The 14,994-nt window shown below is 47.4% G+C and overlaps 1 protein-coding gene and 1 long non-coding RNA gene across 2 annotated transcripts in view; one reads left to right on the top strand and one right to left on the bottom strand.

The window, feature by feature from the left end:
- The window catches only part of SLC25A43 (solute carrier family 25 member 43), a 37,576-nt gene that overhangs the window by 2,528 nt on the left and 20,054 nt on the right, over window positions 1-14,994 (bottom strand).
- On the top strand, window positions 824-6,123 carry LOC103677721. Its single transcript, XR_572505.2, has 3 exons — window positions 824-1,390; window positions 5,251-5,307; window positions 5,830-6,123. It is a non-coding gene; the product is annotated as an uncharacterized LOC103677721 (long non-coding RNA).

Below are 14,994 nucleotides of genomic sequence, written 5' to 3' on the forward strand. Positions count from 1 at the left end.
ACCAATCACCAACATGCTCCATCTTGGAAAGTAACATTTTTGTCCTTTAGTAGAAAACAGTTTTGGGATCCGATGAAAGGACTGAAAAGTAGACCATCTCTATACAAAATTGACACCTGTTGCCCACTGTGAGGGGGCAGCCCCTCAGAGCTGGCTTTCAGTAACGGTGTCCAGTTCACATGAAGCTTTGCACATATTTTGGTTTGTTTCTGAAACAGAGTCTAGCTGAGACTAGCATAGCATCGTAGTGAAGTGGAATCAAGATTTTCCACGTGGGAGGGGCTCCTGGCTGGCTCAGTCAGAAGAGCACATGACTCTTGATCTCGAGGTCATGAGTTCGAGCCCCAGGTTGCGTGTAGCAATTACTTAAAAATAAAGAAACAACAACAACAACAACAAGATCTTCCACGTGGGAGAGGCAGTATAGTCTAACAGTCTGCCAAAGCAGAACCTCTGGAGTCGGACAAGTCAGAGTCTAGCCCTGGCCGCTTCACGTACAGGCCATGTGACCCTCGGCACTTATCTAACCCTCCTGAGCCTTAGTTTCCTTATTCACAGTACCCGCCTCCTGGGGCTGCTGTGAGAATTAAATGAGATATGCATGTAAAGCGATCGGCCGTGTCAGGCACGTAGTAAGGATCAGCGGATAGGAGCTAGCGTTGCTATTACTGTAACATAGAAAGTATGCTAAACAGGGATGCCTGGGTGGCTCAGTGGGTGAAGCGTCTGCCTTTGGCTCAGGTCATGATCAGGGTCCTGGGACCGAGCCCCGAGTTGGGCTCCCTGCTCAGTGGGGCGTCTGCTTCTCCCTCTCCTTCTGCCCCTCCCCCTGCTTGTGCTCTCTCTCCCACAGATAAATAAAATAAAGTCTTAAAAAAAATAAAGTATGCTAAGTACTAACACAATCCCTTACCTAACGTTGCTAGTTCTCCACTGAAATCTTAGACTTCAGAACCCCTGGGACCACAGTGTCCTCATCCGCTGGCCCCCTCCCTCGCTAGTTCCTATTATTATTCATCACGCTTAGATCATTAAGCCCCCGGGCACTTGCCCCCTCCTGTCTCCCCCGGGGGCCCCCAGTTCCCTGCTGGCTTCAGTGCCTTCCCTTTCCAATCCTCGCCCAGCTTTTTGTGCTCTTACTCTCAAAATCCTTGCCCCTTGTCCTTCAGCCGCTTTCACCCACACACCCCTTCTCTGCCCCAAGCCACTGAAGACGAATCCACAAAGGGGCAGATCGGTACCACTGAAGCTTCGAGGTTGCCAACGTCTGCTGGGCCTTCATACTGCGAACCGAGCCTTCAAAGTATCCTTGCCTGTCCTCAGCGCAGCTCTGCCAAACCTTCGCACAGCCCTTGACGCCTGGCACCCCGCACCCGTTCCTCTACTCTAGGTAGGTGACCCAGTCTCCCGGTTCATAGAGCAAACAGATGGTACAGGGCCTCAGCTTTTGCTTCTTCGCATAAACATCTTTTCTTCCCACCGGTGCCCTGGATCTCACACCTTTGAACTCTTCTTGGGCACCCATCCCAAGAGACCTGACTTTCCTCCTTAGCAAATGAATAAACTCAAGTCCCTCTCATCTTCAAAACAACTCCTTCCACCGATCTTGACTTTGCCTTTTAGATACAGTCCAACCTCTCATTCCCACATTAATATACAGTCAAATTACCCGGTTTCGGGGTACAGGTCTAGGAGTTTTAACATACGTATCGATCCGTGACCACCATCACCATCAGGGCACAGAACTGCTCCTTCTGCCCCCACCATTGTCACACGCTGCCCCTTTGCAGTCAAGGCCTCCCCCATTCCCAGCCCTGGGCAGCCAGTGGTCTTCTCTCTGTCCCTACAGTTTTGCCTTTTGAGAATGTCATACAAATGGGAAGCAAACAGCATGTAACCTTTTGAGATTGGCTTCTGAAAGTATTTTTTAAAAGATTTATTTATTTAAGTCATCTCTACACCCCATGGGGGGCTCGAGCTCACGACCCGGAGATCAAGAGTCGCACTTTCTTCGAGACTGGCTTCTTTCACTCAGCACGATGCTTCTGAGGTGCATCCATGTCGTTGTGTTCATCAGTAGTTTCTTCGTGTTTGTCGCTGCGTAGTATTCCGTTGTGTGGACTTACCACCGTGTGTTTATCCACTCGGCTGTTAATGGACATCCCTTTCCCTTTCCGTCTGTGCTTACTGAAACAGCAGCAGACTCCGGCTGACTCCACTGCCTCCCTCCCCACTCACTGCTCTACTCACTGCCATCTGGACCCGTGTCCATTACTCTGCCTGCAGATTCTGGCCAGGCCTACCTTGGTTCCCTGCCTTTCTTTTTTTAAAATTTTTAAAATTTTTATTTTCAGAGCACTTGCTGCCTTTTACGATTTGGTATGATTTTCTTATTTCTTTTCTTATTTGTCTACTCCTCCCAGCTAGAATTTTAGCTCTGTGGGAGAGGGGATTTTTGCCTGTTTGGTTCACTACTGTATCTCTGGTATCCTCAACACTGTTCAAGTGTTCAAGTAGCAGATGTTCAAGAACTTTTGGAATAAATGAAATATATTCACTCAGGGCCTCCTACCTGCCAAATTTAGTAGATTTTTTTTTTTATATTTTCTTATTGGATTTTTGGGGCAGTGTTTGACACTAATAACCAGCAACTTTTTGTCCTCCTCAATTTATACAATTTCTCTAGGAAATTCTACCATAGCCACGGCTTTAAACACCATCTACAGGTAGATGACTTACAAATCTTTCTCTTTGGCCCTGACCTCCCACCCTGAGCTCCAAAATCAAATATCCAGCTGCCTACTGGACATCTCCACCCAGACAGCACACAGGTTCTCAAAACTTGACACACTTAGCCCCCAGTGCTGCCTTTCACCTTGACTGCATCAAGTTTATGCTTTCTTCTGTATTTCTAGCTAGCTACGCAGCTAGCTCCACACCCAACATGGAGCCCAACGTGGGACTTGAACCCACGTCTGTGAGATCAAGCCCTGAGCCGAGATCAAGAGTCAGACACTTAACTGACAGAGCCACCCAGGCACTCCTCTTCTGTATTTATCTCAGTAAATGGCACCACTGTTCAACCTGCTGTCCCAAGCCAGGAACCTAGGGTTCCTTCATTCTCTCAGTCTTACTGTCCTAAGCCAATCAATCAAGTATGATCAATTTTATCTTCTAAATACAGCACTTCTCAGATCCATGCCCTTTTCTACGTTCTCAACTGCCGCTCTCTTAGTTCAGGCTACCACCGTCTCATGCATGGATCACTGCGACTGTCTCTAACTTGCCTCCTCGACCCACTCCCGTCCTTTCCAGTGCATTCAGAATGCATCTCTGACGTTTCAGTGCAGACCACTGACTCCTTCACCGACTCTCTACCACCTATAGGATGAAATCCAAGCTCCTTGGAATGATATACAAGGCCCTTAAATGACAATTTTCCTAGCATTAAAAGCATCGTTCTCTCCCCGCACTCCTTAGCAATATTTCTGTACTTCTGTTAGCTCCCGTTATCCCTTCTGAAGACTTCATTTTTTCAAATGTTTATTGGGTACCTACTATGTACCAGGCACTGAGGATACAGCAGTGAACCAAATAGACAAAAAGTCCCTGTTCCCACAGAGCTGAAATTCTAGTTGTGGGGGAGGAACAGACAAAGAAAATAAATAATTATACCAAATATTAAAAGGCAGTGAATGTTCTGAAGAAAATAAAGGCAGAGAAAAGATACAGGGGGTGCCTGGAGGGCATTGAAGTTTTTATTAGGGTGGTCCCAGAAGACTCACCAAGAGGATCTTTGAGTGAAGATCTGAAGGAAGTGAATTGTATAGTTATCTGCAAGGGCCCTGGGGCAGAAGCATGCCTGGAATGTTAGACAACAAGGAGGCCAATGTGGTGGGAATGGAATGAACAAGAGAGAGAGTAACAGGACAAGGCATCAGAAAAGTAACTGGCGACTAGACACGACTGGACCTCATAAGGCTGGTAGGCCATTTTAAGTATTTCAACTTATATTACTGAGTGAGAATGGGAGATGCTGCTGGGTTTTCAACAGAAGAGCGACAAACCCTAGTTTATTATTTTAATAGGATCCCTTTGGCTGCTGTGTTGAGAAGATTCAAGGCCAGGGAAAAGGGTAAAAGGATGGAGGGAGACAGGTTAGGAGATTACAAGGGGAATTGAGGCAAGAAAGGATGGTAGCTTGGACTGGGATGCTGGTCGCGGGGGTTGATGACTCCAAAGTTTCTGGCCCGATCAACTGGGTAGATGGAAGTGCCCTTAACCAAAAGGGGAAAACTATGGGAGAAGCAGGGGTTTTGGGAGGATGGGCAGAGGAGACTTGAGGAGTTCAACCGTGTGACACCTCTTTGACATCTCAATGGAGATGGGGAGTTGACTACACGAGTCTGCTGCTCAGGAGAGTGGGTCAGGGCTGGAGATCTAATTTGGCAGTCCTCAACACCTAGATGGTATCGACAGCCAGGAGACTGGCTGAGATCATGTAGGGCTCGAGCCTGGGGACACCCTAACATTTAGAAGTCAAAGAAAAGAGGAAGACTGGTAAAGAAGACAAGTGCGGGCAGTGAGTGTGTCACAGGGTGTGGTGAGCTCCTGATGGCCAAGGAAGATGAGGACTGAGTCCCAACTATTGGATTTAGAGACATGGAGGTCATTGTTTACTTAAGAAGAGAAGTTTCTATTGAGTGGCAAGGGCAAAAGACCGATTGGAATGATTCAAGAGAGATGGGAAGAGAAAGACTGGAGGCAGTGAATAGGGACAGCTCTTTGCAGGAGGCCCCCTTCACACTGTACTGTAACCAGGTCTGATTCACATGTCTGCTTCTCCCAGGGGGCTGTGCGCTCGGTAAGGACTGGTCTTGTTCAGTTCCATATCTCCGGTGCCTTCCCCAGCAGCTGGCACATGGCCGGTGCTCGGAGTGAATGGTTTGTTCAATAAATGCCTGAAACACTCAGTACAGGAGTGGTCTGCAATTATGAAAGCATTTTGACATAATGCTACGCACGAATTATAAAAATGGTGGGTCAAAACCGATACAATATGATACAGACTCTTTTTAGAAAACAAGGATCAAACTTCATATGATTTCTCTTCTCTTCGCAACAACAGTGTGTAGATAGGTCTATTTGACTAAGAAGTGATAATATCCAAGTACAAAATATCCGTAATGATGTTGCTACCGCTGCTACTAATACATAGACGTTTACTGACTGCTTATGTGCCTGTTATAGGTGAGGAGACCGAGGCTTGGGAACAGGCTAAGTGATTTGATCAAGGTCATACGGCTCGTAAGTAACACATTTTATTCTGTCTCATATGAGTTAGTTGTTTCATATTCTTTCCCCTGGGAGACTGTGATCCCTGATGGCTGGGACTACCGACGTCTTACTCAGCTTCTCCTCTTCATCCACCATAAAACCCTGTAGATCGTATGAACAAATTGCAACCAGAGAAGTAGTGCTAAAACTCAATTTTAATCACTGAAACAAACGACCCAGAGGGTCAGGCCTTGTGGCCTGTAGATTTTTGTTGTCTCTGACCATGAAGCCTGGCCCTTTCTTGTTCTCGCTCTGGTTCACGGATCTCGTGACTCCAGCCCCCAATAACCCCGAATCCCTAAACCACAGACTCATATCTGAAAGGGATCTTAAGATATTCCAGTCCAATGGGGACACCTGGCTGGCTCAGTCAGTGGAGCACGTGACTCATGATCTCTTGGTCGTGAGTTCGAGTCCCAAGTTGGGAGTAGAGATTACTTAAAACTAAAATCCTTAAAAAAAGATGTTCTGATCCAAGGCCTTCATTTACAGATGGAAACCCAAGATCTTGAGAGGAAGAGTGACCAAGAGTGACAAAAGCCAGGTGCTCTGCCTCTTGGGCCACTGCAGTCTGTCCTCTGGGACCCTGCCTCCCAGTGACTCCCTGACCTTGGTCTCTAGGTTCCAAGACATAAAATGACAACGCGTGCTGCACCTGACCCCTACCTAGCTCGTGCCCTCGCAGGACACCCCACCCTGCCACTTGTTGCTGCACGGCCCTGGCAAGGACAGTCGTCCTTTCTTGTCAGACCTCAGCCTCTCTCGTGAACCCCCACCATAAGGGCATTCGATAAACAATACAGAAAAACGTCAGTAATTCCAATGTGTATATGTGGGGGGGGGGGCTAGTTTAAATTAGTGAAGGCTAAATTATGAAATTTTGGAAGGATATTCCATTTTATTTTATATGACTAAACCGGATTAACAAAGCGCAGCGTAGTAGACAGGCTTTCTGGGCCCTACGTTGACATCTAGCCAAGCAGTTTGTGGAAGCCTATGTGGAGCACAAGGTCATGTGCCTGGGTTTTACCATCACACAAACCTGGGTTTGAACCCTTGTCTCCTGTACTCACTAGCTCTGTGATCGTAAGCAAGTTCCTTAACTTCTCTGAACTTCGATTTCCTCATTTCAAAAATGGGGAGGAGAATATGTCCTGCTATTTATATTATTCATTTCCTTACCGAACCCTGGGTTGTTATTATAACTTTAGTGCCATGCAAATTAATAAGGTTCCCCAGTTCTTTATTTTATATGAAAGATTGTTGTGTCTTTCCTTGTTAATCCAGCTTGAAGGATCAACATTCTTTTTTTTTTAAGATTTTATTTATTTTTACTTTTTTAAGATTTTATTTATTTGAGAGAGAGAGAGAGCACGAGCGTGCACAAGCAAGGGGGGGAGGGGCGAGGGAGAAGCAGACTCCTCATTGAGCAGGGAGCCCCATGTGGGGCTTGATCCCAGGACCCTAAGATCATGACCTGAGCTGAAGGCAGATGTTTAACTGACTGAGCCACCCGGGCGCCCCTAAAAATTTTATTTTTAAGTAATCTCTACACGCAATGTGGGGCTCAAACTCACAACCCCGAGATCAAGATTGCACGCTCTACTAACTGAGCCAGCCAGGCGCCCCATTGAAGGATCCATGTTGTATGCTTTAACCATATAGAGTCCTCTATCAAGGTGAAGGGTGAACCTCTGGGTTAGTCCTTCCCTTTGGGGTACAGTACCAGTCAAGTACAGACCAGAGTATGGGAAATAAAACATGAAATGGACAAGCTGAGTCTCCCAGCCTGGAGTTTCAGGAGCCAAAATGGTCAGGGGTCTTTGGTGACTATCTTACTTTAAAATGCTTACCTGGACACTGTTGCGACCCGGCTTCCTTTCCTTCTCACCCCGCCGATAAAGAACCATTGCCAAACAGATATTAAGAGCTTCCTTTCCCTTTAGAAAGAATCTGCCTAATCATAAGACTTGAAGTTCTTCCTGCTACTGTAAGACTGACATATTAAAAAGAGATTATGTTCATGCAGGAAATTAACCTTATTCTGATATGAAATCATATGATTGATTTATCTTCTGCTGGTTTCCAGTAAAACTACAGAAAAGCCCTGAGTCATGAGTCAAGGTAATCATTTTGTAACCTGGTACCCCCCACCACAACTAAAACAAAAAGACAGTAAGCTGACATGGACCATTATGCAGCTCCCTTTTGGTCTCCTTGGGACAGAGAGAGTTTGAGACTCCTTGCCTGGCCCCTTTATGGTCCATTCTCTATAGAGTTGCCAGAGAGATTTTTTTAAAGAATCAGGTCTTTTCTTTTTTTTTAAAAGATTTTATTTTTTTATTTGGCAGAGAGAGAGAGACAGCCAGCGAGAGAGGGAACACAAGCAGGGGGAGTGGGAGAGGAAGAAGCAGGCTCCCAGCGGAGGAGCCTGATGTGGGGCTCGATCCCAGAATGCTGGGATCACGCCCTGAGCCGAAGGCAGACGCTTAATGACTGAGCCATCCAGGCGCCCCAGAATCAGATCTTTTTACTCATCTGCTAAAAATATTGTAATGGCTTTATAGAACACTTAGGCAACATTTATAACCTTTGAGTAGTATGCTAGAGCCAGCTCCTATCAGCTCAGGAGAGCTGATTTTTTTAAAAGATGTTGTTTATTTACTTACTTGAGAGAGACAGAGCATGAGCATGAATGGGGGAGGGGCAGAAGGAGAAGGAGAGAGAATCTCAATGCAGGGCTCAATCTCACCACCCTGAGATCATGACCTGAGCCTAAATCAAGAGTGAGTCCCTTAACCGACTGAGCCACCCGGTGCCCCGGGAGAGCTGATTGTTGAATTACAGGAAATCCAGGAGCTGGTGGACCTCACAGATGGTAGCTTGAAATCGGCCATGTGAGAGTATTGATACCGTTGAAATTGGCAAATGTTACAACTCAGGGCTTTTTTTCTCCCCAGAGAATCAGTTGTTAAATATTGACCACTACATTACCACCGCAGCTTGCAGGTAACACTAAGAAATGTCAGTTTTATTCTAAAACAAACAAAAAACTTTTTATGGTAGAAAATTTCAAACGTATACAAAAGGGGTAAAATGAACACAGAGTTCCGTCACCCAGCTTCAACAGTTAGCTACTCACGGCCAATCTTTTTTCATCTCTACCCCTATGAGACATCATTTCAATTCATCTAAGTATTTAATTATGCTTCTCGAAAATATAATGGCTTCTTCTCTAAAATATAAATATATATAATAATACCATTATCACACTTAAAAATTATAATGAATTAATATCATGTATTCGATCAGTGTTCACACTTCCTTCATTGCCTTGTAATTATTTTATAGCTTCTTTGTTTGAGTCGAGGTTCTTTTCCCTGTCTTGTGCTCTCTCAGCTATTTGTTTGGACCTCTGCTTTGGTACAGTCTACCCAGTATGAGTTATCTGAGTGCAAACCTGGGCTGGCAGCCCACAGGCCTTGGGATCAGGCACTAGGCCCTCCTTCTGTCCTACCTCTTCAGGGTCTAATGCTCTTCATCTCACGGATCAGACACTCATCCAATGTCAAATCAAATTCCCCTCCGGTATCGGTGTCACCAGTAGCTTTGCCCAAATGCAACTGTTAACTTGTGACCAGGCTCAAATAAGCCACATGGACGGTTATGAAGCAAAAAAATGAGTAATGGTTCCTCAGTGCTAGGTGTCAGGCATTATCCTGAGCACGTGACACCTACCATCTCTCTTTTTTTTTAAAGATTTTATTTATTTATTTATTTGATGGAGAGAGAAACAGCCAGCGAGAGAGGGAACACAGGCAGGGGGAGTGGGAGAGGAAGAAGCAGGCTCCCAGCAGAGGAGCCTGATGTGGGGTTCGATCCCAGGACTCCGGGATCACACCCTCAGCTGAAGGCAGACGCTTAATGACTGAGCCACCCAGGCGCCCCATGACACCTACCATCTCATTTAATCCTCACAAAAGCCTCGTGAACTATAGGTAGCATGATTTTTTTTTTTTAGATTTTATTTATTTGTCAGAGAGAGGGGGAGAAAAAGCACAAGCAGGGGGAGCAGCAGGCAGAGGGAGAAGCAGGCTCCCCACTGACCAAGGAGCCTGATATGGGACTCGATCCCAGGACCCTGGGATCATGACCTGAGCTGAAGGCAGACGCTTAACCAACTGAGCCACCCAGGCAGCCCATAGGGAGTATGATCTTTTCAGCCCTATTTTATAGATGACAAAATAGAGTCTATAAAAGGCCGAATCTCCAAAATCACAGAACATGAGACAAAGCATCAGCTTGAATTTGGGTCTCCTTGACTCAGAATCGAGCTCTATTCCAGTAAAGCCCCACTGTCTTCTGATGCCCAGGACTGAGAAAATACTCTCTTAGCCCTTGGCACACTCACCATACAATCGTCACTGACTGTGGCTACCACAGTGTGTACCCTGAATGAATTCTCTAGGCTAAGACTGGAACTCATGGTATTTTTTTTAAAGATTTAAACAAAAAAAAATTTTTTTTAAGTAATCTGTACACCCAATATGGGGCTCGAACCCATGACCCTGAGATCCAGAGTCACACAATTCACTGACTGAGCCAGCCAGGCGCCCCAGAACTCATGGTATTTTTGAATAAATGCCTCTACCAGTGTCAGACTCAATGACTATAAAGGCAAGCCTGGATTCCTGGCTGTCCCCTGCTATGGACAACGTTTGTGCGCCCCCAACATGCATTATGCTGAAGCCACCTTGTGATGGTATGGGGCGGTGGAGCCTTTGGGAGGTGATTAGGTCACGAGGGTGGAGCCTTCATGAACGGGACTGGTGCCCTTACGAATAGGACTGGTGCCCTTACGAGAAGAGACACCACTGTGTGAAAACATGGCAAGAAGGTGGCTGTCTGCAGACCAGGAGGAGGGTTCTCACCAGACACCCAGTCTGCCGGCACCTTGCTCCTGGACTTCCCCAGCCTCCAGAACCATGAGGAGTATCTGTTGTTCAAGCCACCCGGTCTAGGGTATTCTGTGCTTGCAGCCCGGACGAAGATACCCCCAAAGGAAGAAGGAATGCTAATGACCAGTGCTTCTCAACCCTCAGCCTCATTGGAGACTAACCGGGGAAGCTTTTCAAAACCATCAGTGATTGGGATCCACCCCCAGAGACTGTGATTTAACCGACCCGGGGGGAGGGCTGGACATCAGCAGTTTCGGGCCAGGCTCCCCAGCTGACTGTGGTGTGCAGACAGGGCTGAGGGTCACTGCTGCAGGCAGCTCAGTGCGCAGACCTGAGTCCATCAGCCCGCTGCTGACACTGACAGCACATGAGCCACTCGCTAGCTCTGTGACCTGGAGCCAATGCTTTGACCATTCTGAGCCTCAATTTCCTCATCTGTAAAATGGGGTGATCAGAATATCTACCTTACAGGATTGTTGTCAAGAGTAAATGAAATACGTGTAAAGTGCCTCGAACAGCATTCGACATATAGCAAGCGCTACAAAAGTAACCATCATGATGAATCATTATTATTTATTATCTAAACTTGGAGAAGAGACAAGGATGCCGAAGACCAAACCGACGCACTAGACTGGCACGCGAGGTGGCCATTTGCCCAAACTGTATCTTACTAGTAAAGAGAAGCAAAACATGTCAGGCTGCTAGTCACGAGGCCCTGAACTTAGATCTTTCCTCCACACAAACCCGAGCAACTATCCCGTACTATCTAGCCCAGGCCCACCACTCCCAGGGTAGGCGTCTGCAGAACGTGCCACGGCACCGTCTGGAAAGACCCAGAGAAGCCAGCTCTTCGGTCTGGCTCTGCCCCTCTCTGGACGGCCTTGCTCAGCTCCTGAAGTTCTTCGAACCTTGGTTTTCTCACCTGTCGAGTGAGGAGACTGGAACTAGATGCCCTGAGGGCCTTTCTTGCTCTTCTGATCCAAGCTGCTGGTCCTCCTCCTTCCTGCCTCCAGGACTTCGAACCTGCCCTTTCCTCTGTCCGGCTACGTCTCTCTTAGTGATCAGAATACGCATTGCTGGACGCCTGGTGGCTCGGTCAGTGAAGCGTCTGGCTTCGGCTCAGGTCAGGATCCCGGGGTCCTGGGATTGAGTCCCGCATCGGGCTCCCCGCTCAGGGGGGAGCCTGCTTCTCCCTCGCCCTCTGCCTGCGTTCCGCCCCCCCCCCCCCACCGCTCGTGCATGCTCTCTCTCCCTCTCAAATAAATAAATACAATCTTTTTTAAAAAAAGAGAAGAATATACATTGCTTCCTCAGGGACATCTTCTCAGACCCCCCCAGACTAAGAAGCCTAGTAAACACTTACGGTCCCCCTGTATGTCCCCTTCATGGCACGTGACACAGTTTGTCGGGATTTAGTGTATAATTATTTTTTTTTCAAAGATTTTATTTATTTATCTGACAGAGAGAGAGACAGCCAGCGAGAGAGGGAACACAAGCAGGGGGAGCAGGAGAGGAAGAAGCAGGCTCATAGCAGAGGGGCCTGATGTGGGGCTCGATCCCAGAACGCTGGGATCACGCCCTGAGTCGAAGGCAGACGCTTAACAACTGAGCCACCCAGGCGCCCCAATTATTTCTGCCACATGTATTCCCCCCACCCCACCTCCAGGACCAGACACGCCACGAGGGCAGTGATGTGTCTGTCGTGTTTGTGGTTTTATCCCCGAAGCCTGCCAATGTGCCAGGAACACCGTGTGTGTTTAATACGTATCGAAGGAAAGGGGGACAGACTGGCAGTACATGAAAATGAAAGACAAATATTTCAAAGCAAAGCACTTGAGTATTTCTCTGAGAAAGCTCGCAGAGGCCTTCGGAAAGAGGTAACATTTTAGGTCGTTCATCCTCTCCACGAGTACTGAAGTAAGTCAACGGTATTTCTAAAGATGTAAAACTCGTATACCCTTCGACCAAAGTGATCCTATTTCCAGGAATTTATTCTACAGATGTATTCGTCCATGTGGGAAACGATGTGTGTGTTACACGATGCTCGCGGCGGCACTGTTAGTAACAGCAGAAAACTGGAGATGATCTAAATACCCACCAATGCGGGGCTAGTTAAAGAAAGAGTTCATTGTACTGTGGAATACGATGTCACCGCTTACAAATACGCCGCAGCTCCATCTGACGGATACGGTACCCTCTCCAAGATACATTTTGAGGTGAAAAAAAAAAAAAGGTGCAGAAGAGTCTGTGTTGCTGATGATCTAAAAAAAACCCGGAAAGAACATGAATGTGTGTGTTTATGTGTACCTTTGCATAGGCCATCTTTGGAAAGATTCAGATGAGATACTGGGAAGTGCTGTCTGCAAAGAACTGAGAGGCCAGGGGACAAAGGTCGGGGAAGACTTACTTTTCCAATGCAGACTCTTTGCCCCTTATGGATTTTCCACAATATGCCTGTGTTATGTATGCAGAAGGTAAAATAATTTAATTTTAAAAGAAAAGGAGCAGACAAGCCATAGGCTGGGAGAAAATATCTGCAAAAGACACATCTGATAAAGGACCGTTATCCCAAATATACAAAGAACTCTTAAAACTCAACAATGAAAGAACAAAGAACCCAATTAAAAAATAGGCCAAAGGCCTTAACAGACACACCTCACCAGAGGAGATATATGGGTGGGAAATAAGCATATGAAAAGATGCTCCTTATCCCAGATCTACAGGGAGATGCAAATTAAAGCAACAGTGAGGGAGCCCGGGGGGCTCAGTCGGTTCAGGTTAAGCATCTGCCTTCAGCTCAGGTCAGGATCCCAGGGTCCTGGGATCGAGTCCCACATCGGGCTCCTTGCTCCGCGGGGAGCCTGCTTCTCCCTCTGCCTGCTGCTTGGGCTCTCTCCCTCTCTCTCTCACAAATAAATAAAATCTTTAAAAAAATTAAAGCAACAAATGAGCTACCACTACACACCTATTAGAATGTCCAAAATCCAGAATGTTGACATCACCAAAGGCCGCTGAGGCCGCGGAGAAATGGGAACTCTCAGTCACTGCTGGTGGGAATGCAAAATGGCACGGCCACTTTGGAAGACAGTTTGGTGGCGTCTTGTAAAACTAGACATACTCTTAGCACATGGTCTAGTGATTGCACTGGTTAGATCAGATCTTGGGTCTTACCTAAAGGAGTTGAAAACTTAATGCCCGCACAAAAGCCTGCACACGGATGTTTAAAGCAACTTTGTTTACAATTGCCAAAGCTTGGAAGCAACAAGATGTCCTCTCTCAGTATGGGAATGGAGAAATAAACTATATCCAGACAATGAAATATTATTTAGCATGAAAATGAAATAAGGCATCGAGCCGTGAAAAGACATGGAGGGACCTCAAATGCATCTTCCTACGTGAAAGAAGCACGTGTGAAAAGTCTATATACTGAGGGGCGCCTGGCGGGCTCAGTCCATAGTGCATGTGACTCTTGATCTCAGGATCGTGAGTTCGAGCCCCACACTGGGGGTAGAGTTTGCTTAAAAAAAAAAAAACACACAACGAAAAAACTCTATATACTGTATGATTCCAACTGTATGACACTCTGGAAAAGGCAAAACGATGGAGACAGTAGAAAGATCGGTGCTTGCAAGGGTTTGGGGGGACGATGAGTGGGCAGAGCCCAGAGGTGCCTCTGTAGGCTAGAATGATGGGTATACGTCACTATACATTTGTCCAAACCCAGAGAAGGTCCAACACTGAGGGTGAACCCTCAGGTAATCTGTGGACTTTGGGCGATGATGATGTGTCAGTGCAGACTCGTCAGTTGTGACAAACATACCCCTGTGGTGGGGGATGTTGATTATGGGGGAGACTGTGCACAGGGCAGGGGGCAGGGGGCAGGGGCAGGGGGTGTATGGGAAATCTCTGTACCTTTCTCTCAATTTTGCTCTGAACCTAAAATTTTTAAAAAGAGTATTTAAAAGGAGAGACAAAAGAAAGAAAAGGGGGAAGAAAGGAGTCTTCTGGCTGAAGCAAACAGGAGCTCAGAACCTCTTGCTTGTTATGGGAAACAACTTTTCTCTTCCTAGATGTGTAAGACACAGCCCGAAGACCAAGCTGCCCACTTCCCAAACCATCTGAGCGTATCTACGCTGAAGGCGGTTGTGGCAAGAAGCTTTTGTCTTTTGGCCCATCCCCAAAAACCAAACAACAAAAACAGGCCAGTCGTACTGGAGTAAAAGGACCTTTCTGTCCTGGGAACCACATGGCCCGAGTTTCTCTTGGCAGAGCCAGACCCCCAGGAGTTGTCCACGCATAGCTGGGAAGCGCCCCGGCTCCGCGGTGGGGATGTCTGCACGAGGGGGTGTGGGCGACTGTCCCCAGCATGGGCCGCCTGCCAGCTACCCTCCACCCCTGCGGCTGCACGCGCCTCACCTCCCAGCAGACCAGGGGACCAACTCGCTGCCCAGAGAGCCCGCGGTAGCGATAACGGTGGGGATCCCAGCCAGCAAAGGGCCAGCAGGTTAGTATTGTGCTTGGGGAGAGGGGAGGCAGCCAGTTGGTGTGTGTGTGCGCTGGGTGGGGGCTGGGGGGTGAGGGGTGGGGAGACCAGAGGCGCAGCTGGGCCAGACTGGAGAAAAGCCATTGAGAGGCGAGCATAGCTGCCCAGGCTGAGGCCATGGGGGGCAGCGCACAGAGCAGCGTGACCCCCCCCCCC

This window comes from Ursus maritimus (genome assembly GCF_017311325.1).
Source record: "Ursus maritimus isolate PB19 chromosome X unlocalized genomic scaffold, ASM1731132v1 scaffold_X1, whole genome shotgun sequence".
NCBI lineage: Eukaryota > Metazoa > Chordata > Mammalia > Carnivora > Ursidae > Ursus > Ursus maritimus.